At 61.1% G+C, this 21,133-nt stretch overlaps 1 protein-coding gene across 2 annotated transcripts in view; it reads left to right on the forward strand.

The window, feature by feature from the left end:
• The first annotated feature begins 443 nt into the window (after positions 1 to 443).
• ADGRL1 (adhesion G protein-coupled receptor L1) overlaps positions 444 to 21,133 on the forward strand; it is a 91,993-nt gene continuing 71,303 nt past the window's right edge. For both annotated transcript variants that reach the window (XM_084610081.1, XM_084610082.1), the window contains exon 1: positions 444 to 790. The gene's annotated coding sequence lies outside the window, so the exon portion shown is untranslated. The remainder of the gene's footprint in view (positions 791 to 21,133) is intronic.

Genomic DNA, 21,133 nt, shown 5'->3' on the forward strand with positions numbered 1-21,133 from the left:
CGGCGGCGGAGAGGCACCGATCGCGGGGCTGCCGAAGGGGCGGAAGAGCGGGGAGCTGCCCTGCGCCCCCCCCCCTGCCGGCGCTGCGGGGGGGGCGACGGTGGCGGGGCTGCCCGGCTGCGAGGTCCCGGAGACGGCGACCCCCGGAGGAAGAGAAACGCCCCCGAAGCTCCCCCCTGCTCCGTGGAATTGCGGGGTCCCCCCCACCCCGCCCCGCGTGTGCGGCGCTGATCTCGCTTGCACGCTGGCTCCCCAGTATGCCCGGACTGCCTGTCACGCGTGGATCTAGCCAGAGACACCCCCCGGCCGCGCTGGAGCGGGCTGGGCGCCCGGCGGAGACTTCCTGAGAGCCGGGGTGGTTTGGTTTTTTGTTTTTTTTTTTTGGACGGGGGGGGGATCGGGGTTATTCGGAGGAGGGGAGGGCCGGCTTGGACGATTTTTCTCCCCCTTCCTCTGCTGTGTTTGTGTGCGGGGGAGGGGATCCTTTCGGAGCAGCATCCAGCGGGGAGGAAAACGAGCCACCCGAGGACCCCCCCGCCCCGGCACACTGCAGGGCAGAGGATCCGGAGCGATCCGCGCCAGCTTGGAGCCGACCCCCCGAATCCAGCCCTAGCTCGGCAGACGCTGCCCACCGATCCCCATCGCTCGCTCGCTCCGATTTCGTAACACCTTGTGGGGGGGGGGAGGGCGAGGGGGGGCAAGGAAAGCGAAATGTCTCGAGCCGGAGTGGAATTGGACTAGCTGAATGGAGCAGCCCGCTGGAAGGAGAAGTGAGGCTGGATCGCTAAAGGTAAGTCACTGGCTTGATTGTTTCTCGACTGGTGTGTGTGTATGGGGGGGTAGATCTGACAGCCCCCCCCCCCCGGTAAATAACCGATCCATTGACCCTCTCTCGCTTTGGGTTCTGTGCTAAGCTGCAGGGAGATGGGGAGGGGGCCGGGGGGGAGAGGTGAGCGGGGGGGGGCAGGAAAAGGGGGAGAGGGAGGGTTGGGGCGATGGGAATGGCAGAGCGATCAGATCTCTGGAAATATGGACCCCCCCCCCATTGCTCAGATACCCTCCCCCCCCCAAGCTGGAATGGGGGGGGCTGTCATCTGTTTGGTGTTTTTTCCCTCCTCCTGTTTTCCCAGACAGGGATCGTTTTGCGCCAGTCCCCGGGAGAGGGAAGGCGTGGGGGGGGGGCACACGCTTCCTAGCAGCGATGCTCACAGGAAGGGATGCATCCAAATCCGCCCCCCCCCTTTCCTCGGGAGAATTGGTAGCGGGGAGGGGGGCGCCCCTGCGTCTGATCGGTGGGTGCAGCAGACAAAGCCACCTGTCCGGCACCCCGCGATCCGCTCTTACTGCAGTATTTTCTGGTGTGTGTGTGGGGGGGAATTACCCCTGAGTACCGTAATCTCTGGAGGGGGAGGGCGGGAATAATTCTTCCAGCTCTGGGTGACTCTCGATCCCCTCTCGCTGCGGGGAGATGGGGGGGGCAGGAATAGATATAGATGCAGAACAGCTCGGACAGGAGATTGGGGCAGCCCCCTCCCCCCCAGTACGTGTCTTTATGTAACGGGCTTTATCCGGGGGAGAGGGGACACACTTTGTTCATATGTACCCTTCCAAGATGGTAGGATGCGGGCGGAATGGCTAATAAGGGAGGGGTGGGGGCTGTTGCCAGCCGTAGGGTGCGGAAGAGCTGTGCCCAGCACCCAACCCTGGGGCCAATCCTGATTGGGGGGGCGTTGAATTGGCCACCCCCTTAAAATGGGGTGGGGCGCCCCTTTATCCCCCGACCGGCCTGTGTGGCTGGAACCGGGGCGGCCTCACCTTTTGGCGCGGGGGAGGGGCCCGATCCTGCTCCCCTTACACGGGGGGGGGTAGGTTCTGCTGTCTTCCCCTTCCCCCACGCCCAGTAAATGGGGAAGGGACTCCATGGTGCGGGGAAGAGTCTTGTCAGCCCGGGGAAGGATTCGGCCCCCTTGGCATGTCTCAATCCGGATTGACGTCGGAATACAGCAGGATCCGGCCCAGAGAGAAGTAAACAAAGCGAGGAGGCGGTTAATACAGAGAGATCGGAGCCCCTCCTCCCCCACTGCACCCGCAATTATATCACCTCCTTTGCCCACCCCCCCACAACTCCCCCCCGGTGTACCCCCCCCCACACACACACTCAGCCTTGGCCCTGAGATCGGTGGCGCGTCCGACGTGGGTGGGGGTGGCGTACGGGGGGGATCTCTGCAGCCGTGGCTGTGTGTGTTGGGTTTTTTTAAAGGATCGAGTCCAAAAATTCCACCGATGGTGGGGGGGGGGACGAGCCCGGGGTGGCTCCTTTAAAGCCCGTTTGGGTTTTGGGGGAGAGGGTCCCCGCATCTCTGGCTGGGTCCGTGGATCTAATGCACCCCGCTGGGCCGCCTCTGCTGACCTTTACCCACCCTCGATTGGGGGGGGGGAAGAAACAGGGTACATAGCTGCTCCCCCACACCCCAAAGCGGGGGTGGGGGTGGGACCAGACGCTCTCGGGGGGGCTTAGCCCCAGAGCGAGGATGGCTAGAAGGAGGGAGGGAGAGAGAGATGGATGAGTGGACAGAAAACCCTGTTACTACGCTCAGCCTCCCGGTTCCCTCACTCCCACCCCCGCCCCAGGTTAATGGCATTTCCTGGATTTCGCCCCCATCTAGGATCTCAACCCCCCCTCCCCCAATTGCAAACGCCCCCCCCCTTCCCACCCAAAATCAAATTCGCCCTAGCTTTTCATAATAAAATGGCGATTTGCTGGCGGATGGGGTGGGAGTAATTGCTTCGGGGGGAGGAAATTGAGGATGAGGGGGTCATCGTGGGGGTTCCTGGAGATCTCCCCACACACACACACGCACCCCAGCGAGCAGAAGGAGGGCGTGGGATGTTGCAGGAGGGAGCTGGTTGGGGGAGTTGGCCCCCTGCCATCTGCTGGGGAGGTGGTACATGGGGGGCTCCCCCACCGTACCCCCCATTGGAGGGGACCAATGCCCCAAGATAGGCACACTGTTGAGGAAGTGGGGAGCTTCCCAGTGCCATGCATTGGTCTCTCTGGCTCCCCCCCCCCCACACACAAAAGCCTTAAAAATATCCCCTGGCTTCTCCCGCCCCGGGGTGGTGGCCGGGGGTGGGGGCCAGATGCCTCTGGAATATTAACCAGGCAGCAGGGCTGGGACCCTGGAGCCCAGTTCGCTGCTGGGGAGAGGTTCCTTTGGGAGAGAGATGCCGAATTTTGTCCCACGGTCCTGGTCCCTGGTCAGCCCCCCCTCGTGTCATGACACCCCTCCCCCCCCAAGCTGTCCAGCTCTGGCGATTTGCTTTCTGCCCCCACAGGCAAATTGTGCAGGGGAGGGGCTGCTGAGCCAAACTCCAGCTTGACACCCCCCAGAATGCACAAAACAACCCCCTCCCCAAGCTGGGCAGTGAATATTAAGGCAACACACAGTAATTTGCTCGTTGCTTCAGAGGCAGGTTATTGCTGTGTCTCAAGGTGCCCGCTGAGGTCAGGGATGGCTGACCCCATTGCGCCAGTCCCTGCCCTGAAAAGCTCCCAGTCTGTACAGATGGGGAGAGGACAGACACTTGTTCCCATTTTACAGATGCGGAAACCGAGGCACAGAGCTAGCTGCAGGGACTGGCCCAAGGTCATGCAAGGAGTCAGTAGCAGAGCCAGGCTGTGAACCCACAAGTCCTGACTCCTTGCCTGGGGTCTTCCTCCCCCACCCCCTCCCACCAAGGCTTTTGGCATGTGGGGCAGGGAGGGGGCTCCCTGTGGGCTGGGTTGCCCCTCATGCCCTCAGAGTGGGTCACAAGGACCTCCTTGCTGACTGGGGACCTTGGGGGGAGGGGTAACTGGAGCCTCTCCCCAGGAGGTATAACTCACTGAGCACCACCCCACCCCTGTGGGAAAGTCCCTCCCATCTGGCCTGGCAGAGCTGTTTGGGGGAGGGAGGAGGAGGCTCTGACCTTACAAAGCCCCCCTCCACCACATCTGGATCAGTCCCACTGGTTTGGGGGGTAGAGGAGAGTTCATAGGAACCAGGATCTGGATCAAACTGAGTTGGGTTCCACAGAACCAAGGAGGGAGTGGAGGCCTGTTTTATCTTAGACTTTGAGTAGGGAGGTGTCTGGATAGACTGGTCCCCAAGCACTGCCCCTGCTAGTTCTGGATCCCCAGCTCCAGAGAGCCAGGACTCCTGGGTTCTCTGCTCCCTGCCCTGTGGTCTGGGGGTTAGAACAGGGGGAGGCTGGCAGCCAGGACTCCTGCAGTCAGTAACCAGCAGGGGGTGCAATGGGTGGGCAGCCCCAAACTGGCAGAAGAGTGGGGGTGCCGAAGGCAGTGGTGTCTAGTGGCTAGAGAAGTGAGGCATGGGAACTCCTGGGTTCCGTCCCCAGCTCTGGGAAGGCAGTGGTGTCTAGCGGTTAGAGCTGGGGCCCAGGACTCCTGGGTTCTATTCCTGGCTCTTCCAAGGCCAGACCAGCAAAATCACGTGGCTGCCAACCAAAGGGCTGCACTTCCCCCAGGAAAAGCAGAGGAAGGGAATGCGACTGCCGCATGCCTGCCGCACCCCACACACCCTTTGAATACACCCCCCCCCCCCCGAACTTCCTTCCCCTTCACAGATGCCGCCCAGCCCCTCAGTCTTTAGGACTCTCCCTACATCATGTGATTCAGCTGTGAGTGCCAATCTCTGCTAATCCCCACCCGGCACTGCCTGCGAGTGGAGCTGGGACCCCCCGTGCCAGGTGCCCTGTGGCAGCCATAGGACTCCCCGCTCCCCCGCCGGGTCACTTTCCCTTGGTACCACGAGCAGGGGTCCACTGCACAGCCTGAGGTACCAAAGCCTCCTGCTCCCACGAGTGGCATAGCCAGGGCACGGCTGGATCAATCACTCAGGACCCTCTGGTCCCCTCTGGCTGCCCAGCCTGTGCTGCCTGGTGTTGCCACTAGGGGGCTCCCCTAAATCCCAGTCTGGACTCAGCCATGGAGGGTTACACTGCACCCCTGTCAGGTCCTAAAGTGACAGGGTCTTGCTTTCATGGGCGGGGCTAAGATTGGCTCCTCCTCTTGGGAACTGTCTTGGGGCTGGGGTGGGAGGTGAAAATACACCCCCGCTCCTGTGGGTTGAAGTAGGCTGTGTGTGTGCCCTGCTGCCGCCTCCTACCAATCACATCCCTGCTCCATGCCTCAGTTTCCCCTCAGGGACTGTGAGCTCTTTGGGGCAGGGCCTGTCTTTCACTCTGTGTCTGGGCAGCACCCAGCACAACAGGGGCCCTGATCTTGGTCTCTCTAGGAGCTGCCGCAGTAATAATAATTCCAGCTACGGTGGTGAAGTGTAAATGAAGCAGAGGATAAAAGCCTTAGTACTGCTGCAGTGAAGGGCAACTCCCCTGTTTAGCTCGGGCATCTCGATAGGGCTGTGTTCAATGACGGACGCCTGCAGCGCAGCCCACGGAGCCGTATAAGGCGGCACTCAGAGCTGGGCAAACATCACCACCTCCCTCCCTGCAGGGAGATTTAGGGGCTGAATTTCCAGTGAGAGCTGGGGTAGGGGCAGCCCTCCAGTGCCCAGTGGGTTAATTGCGCAAGGGAAAGGAAGCTTGCTTGTCTGGTGCCAGTTCACATGCAGGAATCACCATCTTGTTTTAGATCAGGGGCCCATCTAGCCCGGTATCCCGTCTGCAACGGTGGCCATAAGGAGACCCCTAGTAGGGTAATTCTAGGACCGCCTGCCCCCAAGGAATATTTCCCCAAACAGTAAGTAGCATTTGGCTCAAGGCTATAGATCCCTGCCCTGCGTCTTGGGTCTGTTTTAATCCTTGTTATTGTTCCACGGGAAAGTCTCCTATTCTGTATAATTGTCCAGTTCTTCTTGGAACAGGGGGTTCTGGTGGCAATGAGTTCCGCAGGCGTCCCCGCTCCAAGTTCCTGGGCTCAATGCAGGAGAACTTGGGTAGTGTCTCTGGCCTGGAAGAGGTCAAGAGGTCAGACTGGCTGATCAGAACAGTCTCCCTGAACCTGGAAATCTAGGACTTGGGTTTGCCGAGGCCTTGAGAATTTCACCCCGTTATAAAATGCACTGGGTGTTTTCATTACAACCCATAGACTCACAGAAGAGTAGGGTTGGAGGGGACCTCAGGAGGTCATCAAGTCCAACCCCCTGCTCCAAGCAGGGCCAACCCCGACTAAATCATCCCAAGATGGGCCTTAAAAACCTCTAAGGAAGGAGATTCCACACCTCCCTAGGGAACCCATTCCAGTGCTTCACCCCCCTCCTAGTGAAACAGTGTTTCCTAAAATCCAACCTAGACCTGTACGGTCTGAGGTGTGGGGAAAGGGGTTCCCGTGGGGCAGGCTTTGGTGCAGCAGACAAGTGGGCCAGACCCCCAGCTGGTGTCAATCAGCCGTCACGCAATGGGAGCCGCCTGGGTATGAGCATCCGCCCTTCTGCTTTTCATGCTGCATCTGCCCGGGCCGGGGGCTGCCCTCCGGCCAGAGCCTGCGCCCTGCGCCCACGACCTATTGTAGTGAATCCACCCCCACCCCCGGGAACGCCCAAAACAGACCTTGCAGAAAGAAAAAAAACCCAGGAGCTGAGAGCCCACGGCCTCATCTCAGCCGCCATCTCCCCCTGTCCTGAAGCATCTGCCCTGGGAAGCCAGCCCCGATGCCCCACGCGGGGGTGGGGGTGGGGGGGTGTCATGCCACAGTCAGAGAAGGCAGTTAGCACCCCGGAGCGGAGGGATCCCAGCTGGTTACCAACCCCCGGCCCCCAATACCTCGAGTCTTCATTTCCGGGGGAGACATTCAATGCTTTTCTATACCCCCCCCCCCCCGGGCCAGTGCTTGCCATCCAGGGGTGATTCTGCAGACGGACAGGGCCAGGAGGGAGGCGATTTTGGGGTGTGGTTGGCAGAGGTGGCGATTTTAGCCCCAATTCCAGAACCCCGGGGGGGCCGATCCACTCCGCCCTTCTTTTCATGGTTATTATTTAGCCGGCGACAGAGCGGGGGCGTCTGCCGTTGGTTTCTGGAGCCGCACTACCTGCCTGGCGCCCAGCTCCGGCGGACGGGGAGGTGGGGGGGATATTTCCCAGGGGGCCTCCTGCAGAAGTGCCGAATGCATTACGGCCACCCCATCGGCTGATGCACACACGTCTCCGGGGCCAGCTCCCCGCCCCTGCCGGGCAGATGATTTTGGGGGGTGGCTGACCAGTGTGGAATCACCGGTTTGGAATCACATCGGGGTGGGGCGCCGGGGGCGGGGGAGGGAGCATCAGACAGCAGGAGAGAGACAGAAATTAGGGATGGGAGAGAATTGCTGGGCTCTGCCTCTCCACGGATCTCCCCATCGCCATGTTATCGGCTCGCTCGCTCCCCCACCCCTGGGCAGGGGAGGAGGCTGGAGCTAGGGGGGATGGGGGGGGCAGTGCCCCCTGGCTTGAAGTGCTTTCCATCACGTACAGGGTTTACAGTTTGGTTCAATGGCTCTCGGCACCCCCACTATACAGATTGTTCCAATGCCACTGTACCCCCCTCGATCTCTGTATCTATCCACCCACCCATCCCCGCCTCCGCCCATCCCCCCCACACCCCTTGATCTCTGTATCTATCCGCCTACCCATCCCCCACCCCACCCCATCTCCGTCCATCCACCCATCCCCCACCCACCCCATCTCTGTATCTGTCCACCCACCCGTCCCCCACCCCACCCTGTCTCCGTCCATTCCCCCATCCCCCCCCACCCCTCGATCTCTGTATCTATCCGTCCACCCATCCCTCACCCCACCCCATCTCTGTCCATCCACCCCCAACACACCCCTTGATCTCTGTATCTATCTGCCCACCCATCCCCCACCCCACCCCGTCTCCGTCCATCCACCCATCCCCCACCCCATCTCTGTATCTGTCCACCCACCCATCCCCCACCCCACCCCATCTCTGTCCACCCATCACCCCCACACCCCTTGATCTCTGTATCTATCCGCCCAACCCATCCCCCACCCCACCCCGTCTCTGTATCTGTCCCCCGCATTCCCCCCCACCCCTTGATCTCTGTATCTATCTGCCCAACCCATCCCCCACCCCATCCCATCTCTGTATCTGTCCCCCGCATTCCCCCCCACTCCTTGATCTCTGTATCTATTCGCCCATCCATCCCCGTCCCACCCCCACTCTGTATTTGTATTTTGTCCTCCTTCCACCCACCCCACCTCTGTATCTATCCATCCCCATATACCACCACCTATTGCTGTACCCAGCTAGGGTGGCCAGACAGCAAGTGTGAAAAATCAGGACCGGGGGCGGGGGGGGGGGGAATAGGCACCTATATAAGACAAAGTCCCACATATCGGGACTGTCCCTATAAAACTGGGACATCTGGTTACCCTAGTACCCACCCACCCTGTTATACCTCCATCTATTTCTGTGTCCACCCATCCCCACATCAATCCATCCACCCATTCACCCCCATGCACCTCCCTATCTACCTATCTATCTGTCTATCTATCCCCATCCACCCCCTCTATCTATCTATCTATCCCCATCCACCCCCTCTATCTATCGATCTATCTATCCCCATCCACCCCTCTATCTATCTATCTGTCCCCCAAAGATTTGCCCAACAAAAGCACATGGATCCTCTTGGATTAACCCCAAGGATGAACCCTGCCCTGTTCCCCGTCTCACCCCATCCCACTGGGGCGAAGGTGCTGGGCCTGCTCCCACCTTGAGGCTGGTTTTAAGCCCTCGAGTGCTCTGTATGCTGTTCTGTTGGGGCGGGGGGCATTGTCTACGCTGGGGGGGGGGGTGGAGCAAGGTTACAGCAGAGAGAGAGGGAAATGAGGAACTTCACCCCACATTTGCTGTTAGGGGCCCCCCATCTCTCCTCTGGTGCCCATAATCTGCTGCCCTCAGGTCCCTCACTCTCCCTGCTCAGCTTCCCTGATCACGCCCGTGGCTGGGACAAGGTGGATCCCAGCTCGGGATTGGATCTCTCGGACACTAGGGGCCCCTTCAGAGAGCAGGATCCAGCAATTCACCCCAGCAAGGGATCTGCCCCATTGACTCCAACGGAGCGATGCCCAGGGACCTCAGCTGGGGAGCTGGACCCATTGACTTGGGATGAAACAGAGCTGTTCTGAGCTCCTACCCCTGTCAGCCCCCCAGGCCACCCCCTTGGAACTTGCCGCTGGCAGACCATTGGGGTGTTGTTTAGATTTCTGCAGCACTTAGGTTCCAGCTGAGACCGGGGGCCCCGCTGGGCCGGGCGCTGCCCAGACATGCAATGAGAGACTGTCCCTCCCTGACCCAAAGAGTTTCCAGTTTAAACAAAGGGAGGATTATCTCCCTTTTGTAGGTGGAGAAACTGAGGCACAGAGCGGTGAAGCCTCTGGTCCAAAGTCACCCAGTGAGTCAATGGCAGACCCAGGAACTGAACCCAGACCTCCTGAGTCCCAGCCTAGCACCATGAGACCCTCCCTCCTCTTTTTCTGAGCACATGGCCCTGGCAAGATGCTTTAGCCCACTGTCTTTCCTGCCTCCCCCTCCACAGCCCCATGGAGCAGAGCAAGGGGCCCATCTCACCCTGTAGGTTGTCTCGATGGCTGGGGCTGTCACCTTTCTCCCAGCAACTGGTTGAGGCTCTCTGCAGACTCAGGCAGGTGCTGACACCAGTGACCTTCAGATCATTCCGATTGTGACACTGAGTCACCCCAGAAGTAGAGGCCCTGGGAGCTGGCCCATAGCTGGGGATCTGGCCCCGTCGACTCCAGCAGAGTGACACCGCTTTACACCCATTGGGGATCCAGCCCATTGACTACAGGGGAGCTAGGAGCTAGGGGAGCAGGCCAGGGTGAGCTCCCCGCTACGTGTGTCCAGCGGTTGAGATGAGCAGCACTAGAGAAATGGCTGAGATAATTCTTGTCCCTCTGCCATCTTCCATCATCTCTCACCGCTCCTAATTCAGTCACCCTCCCCCCCCGTCCCGTCCCCCCTGCCCCTCTGTGGTTCCTCCACACACCCCTCCCGCCCCCTCCCTCCAGCCGTGGCATTGCCCGTCTCGCAGCCCAGCTCCTGTCCAAGGCAGTGGCTAATTGATATGATAACCCAGCGCAGACTTGATTAGGGAGATAATTGGCTGGTGCCGGGCCGGGAAGCACGGTCCCCGTTTAATTTGGCCAGAGTCCACAAGGGCTGTGAGAGTTTGGAAAATGCCCTAATCGAATTTCAGCCCAAGGAAACCCAGCCCCCAACCTGGGCACCGTGCTGGATTTGGCCGCTCGTACCGGGGCACAGAAGTGGCCTTGGGCTGCGTGCAGCAGCTCCCTCTAGGGGTGAGGGTTGTGGGGCAAGAGCCCTGGGAGCGCCGCTCCCTAGAGGACGATGCACCTGCTCGGGGACCAGAAGATTGAAGGTTCGAATCCCGGTTCTGCACTTGGGATTTTTCACCTGCCAGCTGTGATTGTCGCAGCTTCATTCCCGCGTCCTCTTGGCTGCTGGTGTGTTGTCCCAAAGCCATGCGAGGAGGTACAGCTGAGGACAAACCCAGGAGTCCTGATTCCCATCCCGCCCCTGCTCTAACCATTAGATCTCACTCCCCTCCCAGAGCTGGGGATAGAACCCAGACGTCCTGACTCTCAGCCCTGCCCCCAACCACTAGAACCCCCCTCCCCCAAGCCAGGGGAGAACCCAGGAGGTTCACATAAGAGGATAATAGCCTACTACTGCTGCCAGTGAAGAGAGTTCCCCCTTTAGCTGAAGTAGTAGAACCCCGCTGGGAGTACTGGTTAGCGTTCAGGGCCTAGATCTTAATATTAGGTGTATTAGGGGGGTGCCAGCCAAGAGTGGGGTGCCAGGTGAGCGAGAGAGTCCTGGCCTCAAAGAGCTGCCAGCCTGAACAGACCTAGGGTGGGTGGAGAAACTGAGGCACAGAGAGGGGAGGGGTTTGCCCAAGGTCGCCCAGGCAGGCAGCAGCCAAGCCAGGAATAAACCCCAGGTTTCATGCCCGAGCATCCCCGCCCACTACGCCTCACAGCCATGGCCTGCGCTGCTTTGCGCCTGTGTTGTCTCCGCGGTCGGAGGGGTTAAGCCAAGGCCAGGGGCAAACATAAACGCAGCCTCCAGCACGCACAGCTCCTGGTGTCCCCCCAGACCCCCGCCACCGTTCAGCTGGGCCTCTGCCTGACACCGGCCCTTTAAGACTCCAGGGTCATTGAGTGGCAGGGAAGCCTGTGAAGCAGGACTATAAAAATTGACCAACACCGACCGAGGGGAGTCCCTGCAGAAGTCAGCCTGTGGGCTGTGTGTATTATCGATGGTTAATTAGCTGCACGTGGCCGATCAGAGGGCCCCAAAGCGCTTCTCGGACAGGACTGAGCCAATGCTTGTGAGCTCAGAGTCAGTGCTGTCGCACGGGGAGGGAAACTGAGGCACGGGACGAGGAAGTGACTTGCCCAAGGTCATGCAGCAAGGCGCAGCTTGCGAGGGAACCTAGGAGTTCTGATCCCCAGCCCCCCCCGCCCCGGTCTAACCACTAAACACCACTCCCCTCCCAGAGCTGGGCACAGAACCCAGGAGTCCTGGCTCCTCCCACCACCACGACCCACTCAACTTCATTCACCTCCAGCACAACGGGGCCCTGATCTCAGTTGGAGTCTATGCAGCTCCAGGCACAACTGGGCCCTGATCTCAATCAGGGTCTGTGCAGCGCCCGGCACGATGGGGCCCTGATCTCAGTCAGGGTCTGTGCAGTGGGGTGCTGACAATGGTGGGTCTGAGTCCAGTGCTGCCCGCATGGTGTGGGCAGCCATTCGCAATCCAGTCACGCCCCATCCCCAGGGCATGGCTCGCGGGCCCACGCCGTCCTGTATCACAGCCCCGGGGCCCTGCCATGGGCCTGGCAGGGCCCCTGGGCAGAGGTTCGCTCTCCTGCAGGGCGGGTTCCGGGCCCTGTCGCTGGATCAGGAGCTAGAAAGGAACTGGACAGATCTGCAGGGTTGTTCCCCACTTCATCAGGGTTTCTAGGAGCAAAGGAGACTTTCCCCCCTCTTGACTTCCCAGGACATTAATTAGGTGTGTTATGGTAACATCTAGAGACCCCAGCTGAGATCAGGGCCCCGTTGTACCAGGCGCTGCACGGACCCCGACAGAGATCAGGGTCCCTGTTGTGCCAGGCCCTGCACAGCCCCTGCCCCAGAGACAAGTGGTGGAAGGTGAAACTGAGACACAGAGAGGGGAAATGAATCTCCCAAGGTACCTAGCGGGTCAGAGGTGGAGACAGAACCCAGGTGTCCTGCGTCCCAGGCTACTGGCCCCTGGTGCCTCCTTTTATGGATGGAGGGGGAATCTCTCTGTCTCATCCTGTCAGTTTCAGCCCTGTTGCAGCCTGGGGTTTGTAGTTCCCAGGGGTTCCGGGCATTAGGTTCCCAGCTGGATGAGGACAGTGCAGAGGAAGGGCAGAGTTAAGGGTATCTGGGCAACCTTTGAACTCCCCATTTCTGCCCTTGGGCTGGTGCATATCGTCCACGGGCAGCTCTGAGTTCTCTGCCCATTGCAGCCACCAAGGGGACGGGCATTCGTCCAGTGTCAATCTTCAGTCCCCTCTTGTGGCCACTTGGCACAACAGGACAAAAACCTACTGCCGCAGCTGGGTGGAGGCACCTGTCTGTTAGCTCATGATGCTGGTGGTGCTTTTGGGGTTCCAGGCTTGTTGACGACCCAAGCAGGGAGCAGCCTGGCACCAGTAGAGCTAATCAGACCCTTTTTCTGCCCCCCGGCCTGTGAGCTGAAAGCAGGGATCCCGACCTCCCAGGTCATTGCCACCCGCCCCACACCCTGAATGCTGGATTCATTATTTAAAAGCAGGGTGGAAAGAAGAAGGAAAGCAACCTTCATTATCATATCGAGAAAATTACCCCCATCCCCCTAACTAGCAATTTTCCTGCCACATAGTTCAGCGCTGACTAGCCCATTAATTATAGAGATGAAAAATCATTTGGAAACCAGGAAAGGAAACTAATTGGCTCTTCCCCCAGCTAAAACGAGCCGGTGCTAGCAGGAGAGGGGAGCAGGGATCTCAGTCACGAGAGGGTCCTGATGGGGTCTCCTCCTTGGGAAGATTTTTCGAGACTCTCCCTTTGCTCAGAGCAGTCTAGGGAGCATGGCATGTGGTCAAGAGGAAAGAGGGGCCTGTGGTTAAGGTGTGGGGCTGGGGGAGATTTGGCTTCACTACCCTGCCTCAGGATGACCTCGGCTGAGTCAAGGCACCTCTGTGCCTCAGTTTTCCCATCTGTAAAATGGGGATAATGGATCTTCCTGTGTCTATTCAGACTGTGAGCTCTTCTGAGCAGGGGCTGCCTCTGACTCTGTGTCTGCAGCTCCTGGCACAACGGGGCCCTGATCTCGATCGGGGTCTGGGCAGCGCCCTGAACACCAGGGCCCTGATCTCAGTTGGGGTCTGGGCAGCGCCCGGCACACCGGGGCCCTGATCTCGATCGGGGTCTGGGCAGCGCCCTGAACACCAGGGCCCTGATCTCAGTCGGGGTCTGGGCAGCGCCCTGAGCACCAGGGCCCTGATCTCAGTTGGGGTCTGGGCAGCGCCCGGCACAACGGGGCCCTGATCTCAGTCGGGGTCTGGGCAGCGCCCTGAGCACCAGGGCCCTGATCTCAGTCGGGGTCTGGGCAGCGCCTGACACACGGGGGCCCTGATCTCGGTCGGGGTCTGGGCAGCGCCCGGCACAATGAGGGCCTGATCTTCATTGGGGTTTCTACCATAACATGCATAACAACAGTGGATCGGAACCAGCCTCTTGGTTTTAAGACAGCTGGAGTCTAGGTTACTGAGCACTGGCTGAGGAGCCAGGACTCCTGGGTTCTACTCCTGCTCTGGAGGGGAGTGGGGTCTAGTGGCTACAGCAGGAGGGAGCTGGGTACCAGGACTCCTGGGGTCTTTCCCCAACCTGCCATCGCCGTGCTGTGTGCACCAGGCCCTGCAGCGTGTTTTGCCCTCAGCCCAGCAGCCCCGTTGCCCTGCTCTGTGCCAGGCCCCAGCGCCGAGCACAGAGGCTCACTGCACACAGCCAGCTCCCCAGAGCGGGGGTGGGGTAGCATGTGCCCACCTCCCGGCCCCCCGGCGCAGGGGGCATGGCTGGCAGGGCTGCTCTCCCCTGCGAGGGCCAGGCCAGGACCAAGGGGCATTAGCGGAGCAAAGCCCAGCGAGGAGGAGGCTGGTCAGCATGGAAGCACGTCAGCCGGGCTGGGACAACGGAAGGGGCTGCGGGTCAGGAGTGAGGAGCACCCCGTTCCCCAGCCCGGGGCTCCCCCCACGCACTGCTCAGCTGGTGCTCCTCACTCCTGACCCGCAGCCCCTGCTATCCCAGCCCCGGGCGCCCCTGAGCGGGGAACAGGTCCCTTCTCCATCCTGACCTTCGCTCCCAGGGAAAGTGCTGAAGCGAGAGAACCTAACACCGGGCTGGGGGGGCTCGAGGGCTGCCTGATCTCCACTCCCCTCCCCTCCTTGTCTTCCAATCTCTCCCCGGGGGAGCCGCAAGTCAAGGGCGTCCGGGCTCCTGTTTCATGCTGCGGTGTCCCGTGGCCAGGTGAGGCGGCTGGGGTGACAGCCCGGCTCCCAGGGGGGCACCGTGGGATGACTCAGCCCCTCGGGGGCCAGGCCTGCAGCTCTGGAGCTGGCGGAGGGGAGGGGGGCCACGGTCACTCAGTGTCCTTCCCACGCAGCTGGGGTTTGGGCCAGGGGAGGAGCGCGTCTGGGGAGGAGCGTGTCTGGGAGCTGAGCACACAGGGCCCCCAGGCTCCTGGCCTGCAAAGGGGCCCCCGGGCTGTGCAGCGCAGGGCCAGGCTGGACCCCGCTGGTGGAACGGGGATACAAGCCATTCTCCATGTCTCTGGCTCCGTCATTGTGGCTGCAGCATCTGTAGGGGGCAGTCTCCCCCTCGCCGCCAGTGCTGGCTCTAGGGGGCCTACGCCGGAGGGCATTGGGCTGGGGGCCAAGTGCTGAGGTTTGGGGGTTGTAAAGCCAAAGGGTCCCCTCCCCCCTGTCTCGGAGGAGGCCTCTGCCCCCCTGCGATGGGCCCAAGCAGCTTTGCCGTCACTCTTGGGGAAGGAGCCAGGTGGGGGGAGATGGGGGTCTGGGAAAATGGACCCGAATTGCGGGAGCTGCCCCATTCAGTCCTGCCCCTGCTCCCTAACGATGGCCCCATCCGACCCAGATCACAGTCCGTGTGAGGGTGCCGGATGGAAGAGGGGCTTCCCGTGGGGGCTGCTTTCCTGGGGGGATCCCCAGGGGTATGAACAGTGCCAGGGACTCCCCACGGAGTGGGAGGGGCCAAGATCTTGCCGGAGCGGGTCTGTGGAGGCGGCCCCGCCTCCCCCCATTTCAACGCCTTTCTGAGCAGATCCAGGTAATTGGGGCCGGACCCTCGGACCAAAGCAGTGGCAGAAAGGACTTCAGTGGGCTTGGACTCCCACTCCCAAGGTAGAAACACAGGCATGGCCCAGTGTGCCCGTCTGCCCCAGCATCCCATCACCACAAGCGCCGGCTGGTACAGAGGAGGGGGAAATACCAGTCCAGGGGAAGTGACTGGACATCCTGCAGCAGGGAGTTCCACACAGGTGGATCAAATGGAGGTGCTTCCCAGGAGAGGCCACTTGGAGGAGGTGACTCGGGATACCTGGGTCCTGTTCCCGTCTGACCGGCTTGCAGCCTTGTGCAAGTCCCCTGTGCCTTAGCTTCCCCTCTGTTGTGTGTAAATTATTTATGTCAGGGACAGTCTCTCTCACTGGGGGTCTGTGCAGCGCCCGGCACCGTGGGGCCCTGGTCTTGCTCCGGGTCTGTGCTGTGCCTCCATCCCCAGGGTGCTACTGTGATATAAATAACAATGAGTTTGAAATGCGTTGCCTTTTTGCTGACACTGTCTTCTCCTGGTTGCTTGCGTCTCTGGAAAGGCACCTTTGCTCTGCCTCCATCCGATCCCGAATGGGGTGAGATCTGTTCCTGATGGCAGGGACCAATGAAAATCAGCTCTCTGGAGCTTGGCCTGGCTGCTTCAGTTGCGTTGTTGTTTGAAATCTGGGTTGATCAAAAATGGCAGTGACTCAGTTTCCTTTTTCCCGAGATCCCTGCTGAAAAGAGACAAGAAGTCAGGTGGCATTTTTAGGAAGAAAGAAATATCGACATCTCATCTGAAAAGAACATTAAGGTGGCAAAACCAAGAGCTACAATGTTGGGAAATGCCAGAATTAAGGCTGCCTGGGTAACCTTAACTCTTCCCTGTGGAGTGTCTGCACTGTGAGCTGCTCTTTCATGGCTTCCAAAGCTATTCTTTTCACAGTACCCCTGCCTCATTCAGTGCACAGGATGGATGGCGTTCACCGGATGAGCAGTTATGCCAGCTTTCTTTTTATCGTCCTCATTCAATGTGTGGCCCCATTCACTGCCATTCACTGCCCCATTCACTGGCACTGTCCGAACCCAGAGTTATTAATGTCCTCATTGACTTTTCTGTGGCACTCATCCCTGAGAGCTTCTGGGATATGAATGAGTTTCTCTTCCCAACACCCCGCGAGATGAGTAGTATCCCCACTTACCATCTGGGAAACGGCGATGCAGAGAGATTAAGGTCACCCCCCGCAGTCCCAGCACCCGCGTGCTAGCGGGTGCTGGGATCCTGTCATTCAGCTGAGCTCTGCAGTCCTGGTCCCCCCCTTAACCACAAGACCCTCCCTGCTATTCCTGCCAGCCCCTGCCTCGTTCACTCCGCACCTTCCAGCTCTGCAACAAAGGAGGCAGGGTCCTACCACAGCTGCCTTCGCTCCCTGCATAACAGGGATCCAGGCCTGGAGCAAGGCCAGCCAGCGCCCACCCTGGGACGGGGTCCTGTGGGTAGAACCGATGCGACCGTGTCACTAAAGAGCGTCTCTTAATGCAGATGCACCAGGCAGCAGTTACGGACGCCCGGGTAGCCGCTGTTCCGGGGTTCCCGATTCACCTGGGTCGCTGCAGGGAACGGGGCAGAGGCTCAGCAGGAGGCGCTGTCCCCGGCCGGTCGTGCTGATCCCAGGGCACCCTGGGCGGCAGGGAAGGAGACGGTGGCTCAGAAGCCGGTGGTCCCCCGGCACAATCAGGGCCGCCCCCCGTGCCCCAGTGCTAGGGGGCGCTGCGCTGCCGTCCCTAAGTGCAGCTCTGAACCTGAGCTTCCGGCTGCTCGTGGTCATTTGAGATCCTGTGGGCGGAGGGGGACAAAGCTGGAGTCTCGGTTAAATCCGGCCCCGGGGAGGGACAGGCCAGCAGCAGAGAACTGCCCCAGCCCGAGCTGAGAATCAGCCACGATTGACAATCTACCCATCGGTCCACCCCCATCAGCCCCTCGTCGGTCCATTTGTCCGTCCACCCCCATCACCCCCTCTGTCCGTCCATCCGTCCACCCCCATCACCCCCTCTGTCTGTCCGTCTGTCCGTCCACCCCCATCACCCCCTCTGTCCGTCCGTCCGTCCACCCCCATCACCCCCTCTGTCGGTCTGTCCACCCCCATCAGCCCTTTGTCGGTCCATTTGTCCGTCCACCCCCATCACCCCCTCTGTCCGTCCATCCGTCCACCCCCATCACCCCCTCTGTCTGTCCGTCTGTCCGTCCACCCCCATCACCCCCTCTGTCCGTCCGTCCGTCCACCCCCATCACCCCCTCTGTCGGTCTGTCCACCCCCATCAGCCCCTCGTCAGTCCATTTGTCCGTCCACCCCCATCACCCCCTGTCCGTCCATCCGTCCACCCCCATCACCCCCTCTGTCTGTCCGTCTGTCCGTCCACCCCCATCACCCCCTCTGTCCGTCCGTCCATCCACCCCCATCACCCCCTCTGTCGGTCTGTCCACCCCCATCAGCCCCTCTGTCGGTCCATTTGTCCGTCCACCCCCATCACCCCCTCTGTCCGTCCATCCGTCCATCCCCATCACCCCCTCTGTCTGTCCGTCTGTCCATCCACCCCCATCACCCCCTCTGTCCCCCCGTCCGTCCACCCCCATCACCCCCTCTGTCGGTCTGTCCACCCCCATCAGCCCCTCTGTCGGTCCATTTGTCCGTCCACCCCCATCACCCCCTCTGTCCGTCCATCCGTCCACCCCCATCACCCACTCTGTCTGTCCGTCCATCTGTCCACCCCCATCACCCCCTCTGTCGGTTTGTCCACCCCCATCAGCCCCTCTGTCGGTCCGTCTGTCCACCCCCATCACCCCCTCTGTTGGTCTGTCCACCCCCATCACCCCCTCTGTCAGTCTCTCTGTCCGTCCACCCCCATCACCCCCTCTGTCTGTCTGTCCGTCCACCCCCATCACCCCCTCTGTCGGTCTGTCCATACGTCCACCCCCATCACCCCCTCTGTCTGTCCGTCAGTCCACCCCCATCACCCCTTCTGTCGGTCTGTCCACTCCCATCACCCCCTTGTCTGTCCGTCCGTCCACCCCCATCACCCCCTCTGACCATCCGTCTATCCATCCCCATCTCCCCCTCTGTCCGTCTGTCCACCCCCATTAGCCCCTTCTGTCCATCTATACATCCCCATTCAGCCCCTATGTCCATCTGTCTATCCATTCCATACACCCCTTTGTCCGTCCATCTATCCATCCCCATTCACCCCCTCTGTCCCCGTGTCTATTCATCCCCAGTCACCCCCTCTATCTATCCATCTATCCCATCCCTACCCACACACTCCCTCACCGTGGGCTGTGGCCAGGGCCCCTCCACCCTGTCAGCCCCATACGATTCCCATGCTCTGGTGCTGCCATGAGTCGCAGGCTGGGGGGGGGACCCCCGAAGCGCCCGCGTGCACCGATGCCAGCAGCTCCCCGTGGCAGAGACTGTTAATCATCCCCGTCTGCCAGGGATGCTCCGCGAGGGGGTTCTCCAGCCAGGCCCGTCCCACCCCCGGCCCCCCCCCAGGCTGGACCCACGCTGGGCACTCAGCAACCTCTGGACAGTCACACAGAGCAGGGCAGGGACAAGGCAGGAGGACACAGTGGGGGTCTGTGAGTCGGGTTTGGGGGGCACCGGCAGGGCTGTGATGGAGGATTCGAGGCTGGGCTAACGGGGGCTGCGGGTTAGGATTGGGGGGCACCGGCAGAGGTGAGGGTGCAGGAGCCGAGGCTGGGATAACGGGGGGCTGCGGGTCGGGTTTGGGGGGCACCAGCAGAGCTGAGGGTGCAGGAGCCGAGGCTGGGATAACGGGGGGCTGCGGGTCGGGTTTGGGGGGCACCAGCAGAGCTGAGATGGAGGAGCCGAGGCTGGGCTAACGGGGGGCTGCGGGTCGGGTTTGGGGGGCACCAGCAGAGCTGAGGGTGCAGGAGCCGAGGCTGGGCTAACGGGGGCTGTGGGTCGGGTTTGGGGGGCACCGGCAGAACTGAGGGTGCAGGAACCAAGGCTGGGCTAATGGGGGGCTTCGGGTTGGGATTGAGGTGCACCGGCAGGGCTGTGATGGAGGATTCGAGGCTGGGATAACGGGGGCTGCAGGTTGGGATTGGGGGGCATCAGCAGAGCTGAGGGTGGAGGACCCGAGGCTGGGATAACGGGGGGCTGCAGGTCGGGTTTGGGGGGCACCAGCAGAGCTGAGGGTGGAGGAGGCAAGGCTGGGCTAATGGGGGGCTGCGGGTCGGGTTTGGGGGGCACCAGCAGAGCTGAGGGTGGAGGTTTCTCACTCAGAGCTGCGCTTGGCCTCCCCCCAGTCTCGGGATTAGCCGGATCCCATTTCACCGAGGGAGGCAGGGACATGTCGCTCGTGCTCAGATTTGTGATTTACGCTCCTCGATGCTAATGAGGACACGGAGAACGGCCTGTTCCCAGCGAATTCGGCTAATCCTCCCAGCCGTGCTGCGATGCCCAAATAATGGCAGTGCGGCACCGACAGGCCGGATCCCCCCTCGCCTCCCCAAGCAGCTCCCCTCCGGCCCAGGCCCTGGGATCGGCAGAGCAGGGGGTGCCAGGGCTGGGATGGCAGGGGGCTGCGGGGCGGGATTGAGGGGCACCGGCAGGGCGGGAGGGGGTGAGCCCAGAACCCAAATCCCAAACGTGCATGTGCCATTAACCCTCCCCCCGGCCCACACACTTCCTCTGGCTCTCGTCAAACTCTGGCCTCAGCCTCCAATCGAGGGGGGGGGGGGGTTATAAAGAGCCCCAAGCTGGGACCAGGGTGGAGGCGGGAGAGGGAGCAAAACTGCAGAATTTCTAATCCCCCTCCACACACAACCCCAGTCCTGCCCCCTCCCCAGCTCTGCCGGTGCCCCTCACTCCCAACCCGCAGCCCCCTGCTAGCCCAGCCCTGCCCCCCTGCCCCCAGCTCTGCCGGTGCCCCTCACTCCCGACCTGCAGCCCCCTGCTAGCCCAGCTCTGCCCCCCTGCCCCCAGCTCTGCCGGTGCCCCTCACTCCCAACCCGCAGCCCCCTGCTAGCCCAGCCCTGCCCCCTCCCCAGCTCTGCCGGTGCCCCTCACTCCCGACCCACAGCCCAACGTGGCACTGTTTGGTAGGAAGATCGCAGCCTCACGGTGTAGTTGGCAAATACCGAGAAAGAACATGCCCACAGGGCCCAAAGTGGATGGGCTGGACCATGGAGAGTGGGGCCGGTGCTGCATGGGCAGAAATTGAAACTGACCAGCAGCCGGAAGTCCTGGGAGCCCTTCACAGCCGCCCCCAGGGGCTGCTCATGGGCCCTTCAAAGCTGCCCCACCCTGTCCTGATGCTGCAGGGAAAGGTCTCTGTGCTCACAGCGGGGTGCGACGGGGGGGCTAAAAGGATCTGTAATAATGCCAAGTATGTGGGGGGGGGGGGGAGAAAGGGGATTAGGAGCGTCTGTTCGCTGAAAGGGGGCAGATTCAGAACTGACCAAAGAAAATCCCCTTTTCACACCAGGTGGCGTTAGCCTGTGGAACTCTCTGCCATTGGATGTTGGCGAGACCGAGAACCTAGTGAGCTTCCAAGGGGGATTGGACGTTTCTTGGAGAAGGAGACGATTCGGAATTAATCGGTCCAGCCAGCGGCGTATTGGCAGGGAGATAAAGCCTCCTGCTTTGAGGCTTAAGCCGATCTCTGGCTATTAGTGTCCAGGCTAAAACCTGATGTGGGGGCAGATTA

Source organism: Lepidochelys olivacea (assembly GCF_965140295.1).
Source record: "Lepidochelys olivacea isolate rLepOli2 genome assembly, chromosome: 20".
In the NCBI taxonomy this organism is placed as follows: Eukaryota; Metazoa; Chordata; order Testudines; family Cheloniidae; genus Lepidochelys; species Lepidochelys olivacea.